This window comes from Anser brachyrhynchus, assembly GCF_964034855.1.
Source record: "Anser brachyrhynchus genome assembly, chromosome: 10".
NCBI classification, from domain to species: Eukaryota; Metazoa; Chordata; class Aves; order Anseriformes; family Anatidae; genus Anser; species Anser brachyrhynchus.
In genome coordinates, this window is record NC_137705.1 from 22,493,208 (window position 1) to 22,507,665 (window position 14,458).

Genomic DNA, 14,458 nt, shown 5'->3' on the forward strand with positions numbered 1-14,458 from the left:
CTGGAGATGCACTTCAGTGAGTGCAGAGACTGCACTGGCACCACTGGGGATGCAGTGCAGTGAGTCCAGAGAGTGCACTGGCACCACTGTGGATGCAGTGCAGTGAGTCCAGAGAGTGCACTGGCAACACTGGGGATGCACTGCAGTGAGTCCAGAGAGTGCACTGGCACCACTGGGGATGCAGTGCAGTGAGTCCAGAGTGTGCACTGGCACCACTGGGAATGCAGTGCAGTGAGTCCAGAGATCGCACTGGCACCACGGGAGATGCACTTCAGTGAGTCCAGAGAGTGCACTGGCACCACTGGGGATGCACTGCAGTGAGTCCAGAGAGTGCACTGGCACCACTGGGGATGCACTGCAGTGAGTCCAGAGAGTGCACTGGCACCACTGGGGATGCAGTGCAGTGAGTCCAGAGAGTGCACTGGCACCAGAGGGAATGCACTGCAGTGAGTCCAGTGAGTGCACTGGCACCACTGGGGATGCAGTGCAGTGAGTGCAGGGAGTGCACTGGCACCACTGGGGATGCAGTGCAGTGAGTCCAGAGAGTGCAGTGGCACCACTGGGGATGCAGTGCAGTGAGTCCAGAGAGTGCACAGGCAGCACTGGGGATGCAGTGCAGTGAGTCCAGAGAGTGCTCTGGCACCACTGGGGATGCAGTGCAGTGAGTGCAGAGAGTGCACTGGCACCACTGGGGATGCAGTGCAGTGAGTCCAGAGAGTGCACTGGCACCACTGAGAATGCACTTCAGTGTGTCCAGAGAGTGTACTGGCACCACTGGTGATGCACTGCAGTGAGTCCAGAGAGTGCACTGGCACCACTGTGGATGCAGTGCAGTGAGTCCAGAGAGTGCACTGGCAAGACTGGGGATGCACTGCAGTGAGTCCAGAGAGTGCACTGGCACCACTGGGGATGCAGTGCAGTGAGTCCAGAGTGTGCACTGGCACCACTGGGAATGCAGTGCAGTGAGTCCAGAGATCGCACTGGCACCACGGGGGATGCACTTCAGTGAGTCCAGAGAGTGCACTGGCACCACTGGGGATGCACTGCAGTGAGTCCAGAGAGTGCACTGGCACCACTGGGGATGCAGTGCAGTGAGTCCAGAGAGTGCACTGGCACCAGAGGGAATGCACTGCAGTGAGTCCAGAGAGTGCACTGGCACCACTGGGGATGCAGTGCAGTGAGTGCAGGGAGTGCACTGGCACCACTGGGGATGCAGTGCAGTGAGTCCAGAGAGTGCAGTGGCACCACTGGGGATGCAGTGCAGTGAGTCCAGAGAGTGCACAGGCAGCACTGGGGATGCAGTGCAGAGAGTCCAGAGAGTGCACTGGCACCACTGGGGATGCAGTGAAGTGAGTGCAGAGAGTGCACTGGCACCACTGGGGATGCACAGCAGTGAGTCCAGAGAGTGCATTGGCACCACTGGGGATGCAGTGCAGTGAGTCCAGAGAGTGCACTGGCACCATTGGAGATGCAGTGCAGTGAGTCCAGAGAGTGCACTGGCACCAGAGGGAATGCAGTGCAGTCAGTCCAGAGAGTGCACTGGCACCACTGGGGAAGCAGTGCAGTGAGTCCAGAGAGTGCACTGGCACCACTGGGGATGCACTGCAGTGAGTCCAGAGAGTTCACTGGCACCACTGGAGATGCACATCAGTGAGTGCAGAGACTGCACTGGCACCACTGGGGATGCAGTGCAGTGAGTCCAGAGAGTGCTCTGGCACCACTGGGGATGCTGTGCAGTGAGTCCAGAGAGTGCAGTGGCACCACTGGTGATGCACTGCAGTTACTCCAGAGAGTGCACTGGCACCACTGGGGATGCGGTGCGGTGAGTCCAGAGAGTGCACTGGCACCACTGGGGATGCACTGCAGTGAGTCCAGAGAGTTCACTGGCACCACTGGAGATGCACTTCAGTGAGTGCAGAGACTGCACTGGCAACACTGGGGATGCAGTGCAGTGAGTCCAGAGAGTGCACTGGCACCACTGGGGATGCAGTGCAGCAAGTCCAGAGAGTGCACTGGCACCACTGGGGATGCAGTGCAGTGAGTCCAGAGAGTGCACTGGCACCAATGGGGATGCAGTGCAGTGAGTCCAGAGAGTGCACTGGCACCACTGGGGATGCAGTACAGTGAGTCCAGAGAGTGCACTGGCACCACTGGGGATGCACAGCAGTGAGTCCAGAGAGTGCATTGGCACCACTGGGGATGCAGTGCAGTGAGTCCAGAGAGTGCACTGGCACCATTGGAGATGCAGTGCAGTGAGTCCAGAGAGTGCACTGGCACCACTGGGGATGCAGTGCAGTGAGTCCAGAGAGTGCACTGGCACCACTGGGGATGCAGTGCAGTGAGTCCAGAGAGTTCACTGGCACCACTGGAGATGCACTTCAGTGAGTGCAGAGACTGCACTGGCACCACTGGGGATGCAGTGCAGAGAGTCCAGTGAGTGTACTGGCACCACTGGGGATGCACTGCAGTGAGTCCAGAGAGTGCATTGGCACCACTTGGGATGCACTGCAGTGAGTCCAGAGACTGCACTGGCACCACTGGGGATGCAGTGCAGTGAGTCCAGAGAGTGCACTGACACCACTGGGGATGCAGTGCAGTGAGTCCAGAGAGTGCATTGGCACCACTTGGGATGCACTGCAGTGAGTCCAGAGAGTGCACTTGCACCACTGGGGATGCAGTGCAGTGAGTCCAGAGAGTGCACTGACACCACTGGGGATGCAGTGCAGTGAGTCCAGAGAGTGCACTGGCACCAATGGGGATGCACAGCAGTGAGTCCACAGAGTGCACTGGCACCACTGGGGATGCAGTGCAGTGAGTCCAGAGAGTGCACTGGCACCACTGGGGATGCACAGCAGTGAGTCCAGAGAGTGCATTGGCACCACTGGGGATGCAGTGCAGTGAGTCCAGAGAGTGCACTGGCACCATTGGAGATGCAGTGCAGTGAGTCCAGAGAGTGCACTGGCACCACTAGGGATGCAGTGCAGTGAGTCCAGAGAGTGCACTGGCACCACTGGGGATGCAGTGCAGTGAGTCCAGAGAGTGCACTGGCACCACTGGGGATGCACTGCAGTGAGTCCAGAGAGTTCACTGGCACCACTGGAGATGCACTTCAGTGAGTGCAGAGACTGCACTGGCACCACTGGGGATGCAGTGCAGTGAGTCCAGTGAGTGTACTGGCACCACTGGGGATGCAGCGCAGTGAGTCCAGAGAGTGCACTGGCACCACTGAGAATGCACTTCAGTGTTTCCAGAGAGTGTACTGGCACCACTGGTGATGCACTGCAGTGAGTCCAGAGAGTGCACTGGCACCACTGTGGATGCAGTGCAGTGAGTCCAGAGAGTGCAATGGCACCACTGGGGATTCAGTGCAGTGAGTCCAGAGTGTGCACTGGCACCACTGGGAATGCAGTGCAGTGAGTCCAGAGATCGCACTGGCACCACGGGGGATGCACTTCAGTGAGTCCAGAGAGTGCACTGGCACCACTGGGGATGCACTGCAGTGAGTCCAGAGAGTGCACTGGCACCACTGGGGATGCACTGCAGTGAGTCCAGAGAGTGCACTGGCACCACTGGGGATGCAGTGCAGTGAGTCCAGAGAGTGCACTGGCACCAGAGGGAATGCACTGCAGTGAGTCCAGTGAGTGCACTGGCACCACTGGGGATGCAGTGCAGTGAGTGCAGGGAGTGCACTGGCACCACTGGGGATGCAGTGCAGTGAGTCCAGAGAGTGCAGTGGCACCACTGGGGATGCAGTGCAGTGAGTCCAGAGAGTGCACAGGCAGCACTGGGGATGCAGTGCAGTGAGTCCAGAGAGTGCTCTGGCACCACTGGGGATGCAGTGCAGTGAGTGCAGAGAGTGCACTGGCACCACTGGGGATGCAGTGCAGTGAGTCCAGAGAGTGCACTGGCACCAATGGGGATGCACAGCAGTGAGTCCACAGAGTGCACTGGCACCACTGGGGATGCAGTGCAGTGAGTCCAGAGAGTGCACTGGCACCACTGGGGATGCACTGCAGTGAGTCCAGAGAGTGCATTGGCACCACTGGGGATGCAGTGCAGTGAGTCCAGAGAGTGCACTGGCACCATTGGAGATGCAGTGCAGTGAGTCCAGAGAGTGCACTGGCACCACTGGGGATGCAGTGCAGTGAGTCCAGAGAGTGCACTGGCACCACTGGGGATGCAGTGCAGTGAGTCCAGAGAGTGCACTGGCACCACTGGGGATGCACTGCAGTGAGTCCAGAGAGTTCACTGGCACCACTGGAGATGCACTTCAGTGAGTGCAGAGACTGCACTGGCACCACTGGGGATGCAGTGCAGTGAGTCCAGAGAGTGCACTGGCACCACTGTGGATGCAGTGCAGTGAGTCCAGAGAGTGCACTGGCAACACTGGGGATGCACTGCAGTGAGTCCAGAGAGTGCACTGGCACCACTGGGGATGCAGTGCAGTGAGTCCAGAGTGTGCACTGGCACCACTGGGAATGCAGTGCAGTGAGTCCAGAGATCGCACTGGCACCACGGGAGATGCACTTCAGTGAGTCCAGAGAGTGCACTGGCACCACTGGGGATGCACTGCAGTGAGTCCAGAGAGTGCACTGGCACCACTGGGGATGCACTGCAGTGAGTCCAGAGAGTGCACTGGCACCACTGGGGATGCAGTGCAGTGAGTCCAGAGAGTGCACTGGCACCAGAGGGAATGCACTGCAGTGAGTCCAGTGAGTGCACTGGCACCACTGGGGATGCAGTGCAGTGAGTGCAGGGAGTGCACTGGCACCACTGGGGATGCAGTGCAGTGAGTCCAGAGAGTGCAGTGGCACCACTGGGGATGCAGTGCAGTGAGTCCAGAGAGTGCACAGGCAGCACTGGGGATGCAGTGCAGTGAGTCCAGAGAGTGCTCTGGCACCACTGGGGATGCAGTGCAGTGAGTGCAGAGAGTGCACTGGCACCACTGGGGATGCAGTGCAGTGAGTCCAGAGAGTGCACTGGCACCACTGGGGATGCGGTGCGGTGAGTCCAGAGAGTGCACTAGCACCACTGGTGATGCACTGCAGTGAGTCCAGAGAGTGCACTGGCACCACTGAGAATGCCCTTCAGTGAGTCCAGAGAGTGCACTGGCACCACTGGGGATGCACTGCAGTGAGTCCACAGAGTGCACTAGCACCACTGGGGATGCAGTGCAGTGAGTCCAGAGAGTGTACTGGCACCACTGGGGATGCACTGCAGTGAGTCCAGAGAGTGCACTGGCACCACTGAGAATGCACTTCAGTGAGTCCAGAGAGTGCACTGGCACCACTGAGAATGCACTTCAGTGAGTCCAAAGAGTGCACTGGCACCACTGGGGATGCACTGCAGTGAGTCCAGAGAGTGCACTAGCACCACTGGGAATGTAGTGCAGTGAATCCAGTGAGTGCACTGGCACCAGTGGGGATGCACTGCAGTGAGTCCAGAGAGTGCACTGGCACCACTGGGGATGCACTGCAGTGAGCCCAGAGAGTGCACTGGCACCACTGGAGATGCAGTACAGTGAGTCCAGTGAATGCACTGGCAACACTGGGGATGCAGTGCAGTGAGTCCAGAGAGTGCACTGGCACCACTGGTGATGCAGTATAGTGAGTCCAGTGAGTGCACTGGCACCACTGGGGATGCAGTGCAGTGAGTCCAGAGAGTGCACTGGCACCACTGGGGATGCACTGCAGTGAGTCCAGAGATCGCACTGGCTCCACTGGGGATGCAGTGCAGTGAGTCCAGAGATCGCACTGGCTCCACTGGGGATGTAGTGCAGTGACTCAAGAGAGTGCACTGGCACCACTGGGGATGCAGTGCAGTGACTCCAGAGAGTGCACTGGCACCATTTGGGATGCAGTGCAGTGAGTCCAGAGAGTGCACTGGCACCACTGGGGATGCACTGCAGTGAGTCCAGAGAGTGCATTGGCACCACTGGGGATGCAGTGCAGTGAGTCCAGAGAGGGCACTGGCACCACTGGGGATGCACTGCAGTGAGTCCACAGAGTGCACTGGTACCACTGGGGATGCAGTGCAGTGAGTCCAGAGAGTGCACTGGCACCACTGGGGATGCACTGCAGTGAGTCCAGAGAGTGCACTGGCACCACTGGGGATGCAGTGCAGTGAGTCCAGAGAGTGCACTGGCACCACTGGGGATGCAGTGCAGTGAGTCCAGAGAGTGCACTGGGACCAATGTGGATGCAGTGCAGTGATTCCAGAGAGTGCACTGGCACCACTGGGGATGCACTGCAGTGAGTCCAGAGAGCGCACTGGCACCACTGGGGATGCACTGCAGTGACTCCACAGAGTGCACTGGCACCACTGAGAATGCACTTCAGTGAGTCCAGAGAGTGCACTGGTACCACTGGGGATGCACTGCAGTGAGTCCAGAGAGTGCACTAGCACCACTGGGGATGCAGTGCAGTGAATCCAGAGAGTGCACTGGCACCACTGGGGATGCAGTGCAGTGAGTCCAGAGAGTGCACTGGCACCACTGGGGATGCACTGCAGTGAGCCCAGAGAGTGCACTGGCACCACTGGGGATGCGGTGCCGGGAGTCCAGAGAGTGGACTGGCAATACTGGGGATGCAGTGCAGTGAGTCCAGAGAGTGCACTGGCACCACTGGGGATGCAGTGCAGTGAGTCCAGAGTGTGCACTGGCACCACTGGGAATGCAGTGCAGTGAGTCCAGAGATCGCACTGGCACCACGGGGGATGCACTTCAGTGAGTCCAGAGAGTGCACTGGCACCACTGGGGATGCACTGCAGTGAGTCCAGAGAGTGCACTGGCACCACTGGGGATGCACTGCAGTGAGTCCAGAGAGTGCACTGGCACCACTGGGGATGCAGTGCAGTGAGTCCAGAGAGTGCACTAGCACCAGAGGGAATGCACTGCAGTGAGTCCAGTGAGTGCACTGGCACCACTGGGGATGCACTGCAGTGAGTGCAGGGAGTGCACAGGCACCACTGGGGATGCAGTGCAGTGAGTCCAGAGAGTGCAGTGGCACCACTGGGGATGCAGTGCAGTGAGTCCAGTGAGTGCACAGGCAGCACTGGGGATGCAGTGCAGTGAGTCCAGAGAGTGCTCTGGCACCACTGGGGATGCAGTGCAGTGAGTGCAGAGAGTGCTCTGGCACCACTGGGGATGCAGTGCAGTGAGTGCAGAGAGTGCACTGGCACCACTGGGGATGCACAGCAGTGAGTCCAGAGAGTGCATTGGCACCACTGGGGATGCAGTGCAGTGAGTCCAGAGAGTGCACTGGCACCATTGGAGATGCTGTGCAGTGAGTCCAGAGAGTGCACTGGCACCACTGGGGATGCAGTGCAGTGAGTCCAGAGAGTGCACTGGCACCACTGGAGATGCACTTCAGTGAGAGCAGAGACTGCACTGGCACCACTGGGGATGCACTGCAGTGAGTCCAGTGAGTGTACTGGCACCACTGGGGATGCAGCGCAGTGAGTCCAGAGAGTGCACTGGCACCACTGAGAATGCACTTCAGTGTGTCCAGAGAGTGTACTGGCACCACTGGCGATGCACTGCAGTGAGTCCAGAGAGTGCACTGGCACCACTGTGGATGCAGTGCAGTGAGTCCAGAGAGTGCACTGGCACCACTGGGGATGCACTGCAGTGAGTCCAGAGAGTGCACTGGCACCACTGGGAATGCAGTGCAGTGAGTCCAGAGTGTGCACTGGCACCACTGGGAATGCAGTGCAGTGAGTCCAGAGATCGCACTGGCACCACGGGGGATGCACTTCAGTGAGTCCAGAGAGTGCACTGGCACCACTGGGGATGCACTGCAGTGAGTCCAGAGAGTGCACTGGCACCACTGGGGATGCAGTGCAGTGAGTCCAGAGAGTGCACTGGCACCAGAGGGAATGCACTGCAGTGAGTCCAGTGAGTGCACTGGCACCACTGGGGATGCAGTTCAGTGAGTGCAGGGAGTGCACTGGCACCACTGGGGATGCAGTGCAGTGAGTCCAGAGAGTGCAGTGGCACCACTGGGGATGCAGTGCAGTGAGTCCAGAGAGTGCACAGGCAGCACTGGGGATGCAGTGCAGTGAGTCCAGAGAGTGCTCTGGCACCACTGGGGATGCAGTGCAGTGAGTGCAGAGAGTGCACTGGCACCACTGGGGATGCAGTGCAGTGAGTCCAGAGAGTGCACTGGCACCACTGGGGATGCGGTGCGGTGAGTCCAGAGAGTGCACTGGCACCACTGGTGATGCACTGCAGTGAGTCCAGAGAGTGCACTGGCACCACTGAGAATGCCCTTCAGTGAGTCCAGAGAGTGCACTGGCACCACTGGGGATGCACTGCAGTGAGTCCACAGAGTGCACTAGCACCACTGGGGATGCAGTGCAGTGAGTCCAGAGAGTGTACTGGCACCACTGGGGATGCACTGCAGTGAGTCCAGAGAGTGCACTGGCACCACTGAGAATGCACTTCAGTGAGTCCAGAGAGTGCACTGGCACCACTGAGAATGCACTTCAGTGAGTCCAAAGAGTGCACTGGCACCACTGGGGATGCACTGCAGTGAGTCCAGAGAGTGCACTAGCACCACTGGGAATGTAGTGCAGTGAATCCAGTGAGTGCACTGGCACCAGTGGGGATGCACTGCAGTGAGTCCAGAGAGTGCACTGGCACCACTGGGGATGCACTGCAGTGAGCCCAGAGAGTGCACTGGCACCACTGGAGATGCAGTACAGTGAGTCCAGTGAATGCACTGGCAACACTGGGGATGCAGTGCAGTGAGTCCAGAGAGTGCACTGGCACCACTGGTGATGCAGTATAGTGAGTCCAGTGAGTGCACTGGCACCACTGGGGATGCAGTGCAGTGAGTCCAGAGAGTGCACTGCCACCACTGGGGATGCACTGCAGTGAGTCCAGAGAGTGCACTGGCACCACTGATGATGCAGTACAGTGAGTCCAGTGAGTGCACTGGCACCATTGGGGATGTAGTGCAGTGACTCGAGAGAGTGCACTGGCACCACTGGGGATGCAGTGCAGTGACTCCAGAGAGTGCACTAGCACCACTTGGGATGCACTGCAGTGAGTCCAGAGAGTGCACTGGCACCACTGGGGATGCACTGCAGTGAGTCCAGAGAGTGCATTGGCACCACTGGGGATGCAGTGCAGTGAGTCCAGAGAGGGCACTGGCACCACTGGGGATGCACTGCAGTGAGTCCACAGAGTGCACTGGTACCACTGGGGATGCAGTGCAGTGAGTCCAGAGAGTGCACTGGCACCACTGGGGATGCACTGCAGTGAGTCCAGAGAGTGCACTGGCACCACTGGGGATGCAGTGCAGTGAGTCCAGAGAGTGCACTGGCACCACTGGGGATGCAGTGCAGTGAGTCCAGAGAGTGCACTGGGACCAATGTGGATGCAGTGCAGTGATTCCAGAGAGTGCACTGGCAGCACTGGGGATGCACTGCAGTGAGTCCAGAGAGCGCACTGGCACCACTGGGGATGCACTGCAGTGAGTCCACAGAGTGCACTGGCACCACTGAGAATGCACTTCAGTGAGTCCAGAGAGTGCACTGGTATCACTGGGGATGCACTGCAGTGAGTCCAGAGAGTGCACTAGCACCACTGGGGATGCAGTGCAGTGAATCCAGAGAGTGCACTGGCACCACTGGGGATGCAGTGCAGTGAGTCAAGAGAGTGCACTGGCACCACTGGGGATGCACTGCAGTGAGCCCAGAGAGTGCACTGGCACCACTGGGGATGCGGTGCCGGGAGTCCAGAGAGTGGACTGGCACCACTGGGGATGCAGTGCAGTGAGTCCAGAGAGTGCACTGGCACCACTGGGGATGCAGTGCAGTGAGTCCAGAGAGTGCACTGGCACCACTGGGGATGCACTGCAGTGAGTCCAGAGAGTGCTCTGGCACCACAGGGGATGCAGTGCAGTGAGTCCAGAGAGTGCACTGGCACCACTGGGGATGCAGTGCAGTGAGTCCAGAGAGTGCACTGGCACCACTGGTGATGCACTGCAGTTACTCCAGAGAGTGCACTGGCACCACTGGGGATGCGGTGCGGTGACTCCAGAGAGTGCACTGGCACCACTGGGGATGCAGTGCAGTCAGTCCAGTGAGTGTACTGGCACCACTGGGGATGCACTGCAGTGAGTCCAGAGAGTGCACTGGCACCACTGAGAATGCCCTTCATTGAGTCCAGAGAGTGCACTGGCACCACTGGGGATGCACTGCAGTGAGTCCACAGAGTGCACTAGCACCACTGGGGATGCAGTGCAGTGACTCCAGAGAGTGCACTGGCACCACTGGGGATGCACTTCAGTGAGTCCAGAGAGTGCACTGGCACCACTGGGGATGCAGTGCAGTGAGTCCAGAGAGTGCATTGGCACCACTGGGGATGCAGTGCAGTGAGTCCAGAGAGTGCACTGGCACCACTGGTGATGCAGTATAGTGAGTCCAGTGAGTGCACTGGCACCACTGGGGATGCAGTGCAGTGAGTCCAGAGAGTGCACTGCCACCACTGGGGATGCACTGCAGTGAGTCCAGAGAGTGCACTGGCACCACTGATGATGCAGTACAGTGAGTCCAGTGAGTGCACTGGCACCATTGGGGATGTAGTGCAGTGACTCGAGAGAGTGCACTGGCACCACTGGGGATGCAGTGCAGTGACTCCAGAGAGTGCACTAGCACCACTTGGGATGCACTGCAGTGAGTCCAGAGAGTGCACTGGCACCACTGGGGATGCAGTGCAGTGAGTCCAGAGAGTGCATTGGCACCACTGGGGATGCAGTGCAGTGAGTCCAGAGAGTGCACTGGCACCACTGGGGATGCACTGCAGTGAGTCCACAGAGTGCACTGGTACCACTGGGGATGCAGTGCAGTGAGTCCAGAGAGTGCACTGGCACCACTGGGGATGCACTGCAGTGAGTCCAGAGAGTGCACTGGCACCACTGGGGATGCAGTGCAGTGAGTCCAGAGAGTGCACTGGCACCACTGGGGATGCAGTGCAGTGAGTCCAGAGAGTGCACTGGGACCAATGTGGATGCAGTGCAGTGATTCCAGAGAGTGCACTGGCAGCACTGGGGATGCACTGCAGTGAGTCCAGAGAGCGCACTGGCACCACTGGGGATGCACTGCAGTGAGTCCACAGAGTGCACTGGCACCACTGAGAATGCACTTCAGTGAGTCCAGAGAGTGCACTGGTATCACTGGGGATGCACTGCAGTGAGTCCAGAGAGTGCACTAGCACCACTGGGGATGCAGTGCAGTGAATCCAGAGAGTGCACTGGCACCACTGGGGATGCAGTGCAGTGAGTCAAGAGAGTGCACTGGCACCACTAGGGATGCACTGCAGTGAGCCCAGAGAGTGCACTGGCACCACTGGGGATGCGGTGCCGGGAGTCCAGAGAGTGGACTGGCACCACTGGGGATGCAGTGCAGTGAGTCCAGAGAGTGCACTGGCACCACTGGGGATGCAGTGCAGTGAGTCCAGAGAGTGCACTGGCACCACTGGGGATGCACTGCAGTGAGTCCAGAGAGTGCTCTGGCACCACAGGGGATGCAGTGCAGTGAGTCCAGAGAGTGCACTGGCACCACTGGGGATGCAGTGCAGTGAGTCCAGAGAGTGCACTGGCACCACTGGTGATGCACTGCAGTTACTCCAGAGAGTGCACTGGCACCACTGGGGATGCGGTGCGGTGACTCCAGAGAGTGCACTGGCACCACTGGGGATGCAGTGCAGTCAGTCCAGTGAGTGTACTGGCACCACTGGGGATGCACTGCAGTGAGTCCAGAGAGTGCACTGGCACCACTGAGAATGCCCTTCATTGAGTCCAGAGAGTGCACTGGCACCACTGGGGATGCACTGCAGTGAGTCCACAGAGTGCACTAGCACCACTGGGGATGCAGTGCAGTGAGTCCAGAGAGTGCACTGGCACCACTGGGGATGCACTTCAGTGAGTCCAGAGAGTGCACTGGCACCACTGGGGATGCAGTGCAGTGAGTCCAGAGAGTGCATTGGCACCACTGGGGATGCAGTGCAGTGAGTCCAGAGAGTGCACTGGCACCACTGGGGATGCAGTGCAGTGAGTCCACAGAGTGCACTGGTACCACTGGGGATGCAGTGCAGTGAGTGCAGAGAGTGCACTGGCACCAATGGGGATGCACTGCAGTGAGTCCAGAGAGTGCACTGGCACCACAGGGGATGCAGTGCAGTGAGTCCAGAGAGTGCACTGGCACCACTGGGGATGCACTGCAGTGAGTCCAGAGAGTGCACTGGCAGCACTGGGGATGCAGTGCAGTGAGTCCAGAGAGTGCACTGGCACCACTGGGGATGCACTGCAGTGAGTCCAGAGAGCGCACTGGCACCACTGGGGATGCACTGCAGTGAGTCCACAGAGTGCACTGGCACCACTGAGAATGCACTTCAGTGAGTCCAGAGAGTGCACTGGTACCACTGGGGATGCACTGCAGTGAGTCCAGAGAGTGTACTAGCACCACTGGGGATGCAGTGCAGTGAATCCAGTGAGTGCACTGGCGCCACTGGGGATGCAGTGCAGTGAGTCAAGAGAGTGCACTGGCACCACTGGGGATGCAGTGCAGTGAGTCCAGAGAGTGCACTGGCACCACTGGGGATGCACTGCAGTGAGTCCAGAGAGTGCTCTGGCACCACTGGGGATGCAGTGCAGTGAGTCCAGAGAGTGCACTGGCACCACTGGGGATGCAGTGCAGTGAGTCCAGAGAGTGCACTGGCACCACTGGGGATGCACTGCAGTGAGTCCAGAGAGTGCACTGGCATCACTGGGGATGCACTGCAGTGAGTCCAGAGAGTGCACTGGCACCACTGGGGATGCAGTGCAGTGAGTCCAGAGAGTGCACTGGCACCAGAGGGAATGCACTGCAGTGAGTCCAGTGAGTGCACTGGCACCACTGGGGATGCAGTGCAGTGAGTGCAGAGAGTGCACTGGCACCACTGGACATGCAGTGCAGTGAGTCCAGAGAGTGCAGTGGCACCACTGGGGATGCAGTGCAGTGAGTCCAGAGAGTGCACTGGCAGCACTGGGGATGCAGTGCAGTGAGTCCAGAGAGTGCACTGGCAATACTGGGGATGCAGTGCAGTGAGTCCAGAGAGTGCACTGGAACCGCTGGGGATGCACCGCAGTGAGTCCAGAGAGTGCACTGGCACCACTGGGGATGCAGTGCAGTGAGTCCAGAGAGTGCTCTGGCACCACTGGGGATGCACTGAAGTGAGTCCAGAGAGTGCACTGGCACCACTGGGGATGCAGTGCAGTGAGTCCAGAGAGTGCACTGGCAACACTGGGGTTGCAGTGCAGTGAGTCCAGAGAGTGCACTGGCACCACTGGGGATGCAGTGCAGTGAGTCCAGAGTGTGCACTGGCACGACTGGGAATGCAGTGCAGTGAGTCCAGAGATTGCACTGGCACCACTGGGGATGCACTTCAGTGAGTCCAGAGAGTGCACTGGCACCACAGGTGATGCACTGCAGTGAGTCCAGAGAGTGCACTGGCACCACTGGGGATGCAGTGCAGTGAGTCCAGAGAGTGCACTGGCACCACTGGGGATGCACTGCAGTGAGTCCAGAGAGTGCACTGGCACCAGAGGGAATGCACTGCAGTGAGTCCAGTGAGTGCACTGGCACCACTGGGTATGCAGTGCAGTGAGTGCAGAGAGTGCACTGGCACAACTGGGGATGCAGTGCAGTGAGTCCAGAGAGTGCAGTGACACCACTGGGGATGCAGTGCAGTGAGTCCAGAGAGTGCACAGGCAGCACTGGGGATGCAGTGCAGTGAGTCCAGAGAGTGCACTGGCACCACTGGGGATGCAGTGCAGTGAGTCCAGAGAGTGCACTGGCACCACTGGGGATGCAGTGCAGTGAGTCCAGAGAGTGCACTGGCACCACTGAGAATGCACTTCAGTGAGTCCAAAGAGTGCACTGGCACCACTGGGGATGCACTGCAGTGAGTCCAGAGAGTGCACTAGCACCACTGGGAATGCAGTACAGTGAGTCCAGTGAGTGCACTGGCACCACTGAGGATGTAGTGCAGTGACTCGAGAGAGTGCACTGGCACCACTGGGGATCCAGTGCAGTGAGTCCAGAGAGTGCACTGGTACCACTTGGGATGCAGTGCAGTGAGTCCAGTGAGTGCACTGGCACCACTGGGGATGCAGTGCAGTGAGTCCAGAGAGTGCATTGGCACCACTGGGGATGCAGTGCAGTGAGTCCAGAGAGTGCACTGGCACCACTGGGGATGCACTGCAGTCACTCCAGAGAGTGCACTGGCACCACTGATGATGCAGTACAGTGAGTCCAGTGAGCGCACTGGCACCACTGGGGATGTAGTGCAGTGACTCGAGAGAGTGCACTGGCACCACTGGGGATGCAGTGCAGTGAGTCCAGAGAGTGCACTGGCACCACTTGGGATGCAGTGCAGTGAGTCCAGAGAGTGCACTGGCACCACTGGGGATGC

At 58.9% G+C, this 14,458-nt stretch overlaps 1 long non-coding RNA gene across 7 annotated transcripts in view; it reads right to left on the minus strand.

Annotated features, from left to right (window-relative positions):
* LOC308200502 overlaps positions 1 to 14,458 on the minus strand; it is a 208,134-nt gene that overhangs the window by 122,353 nt on the left and 71,323 nt on the right. The gene's annotated exons all lie outside the window — the stretch shown is intronic.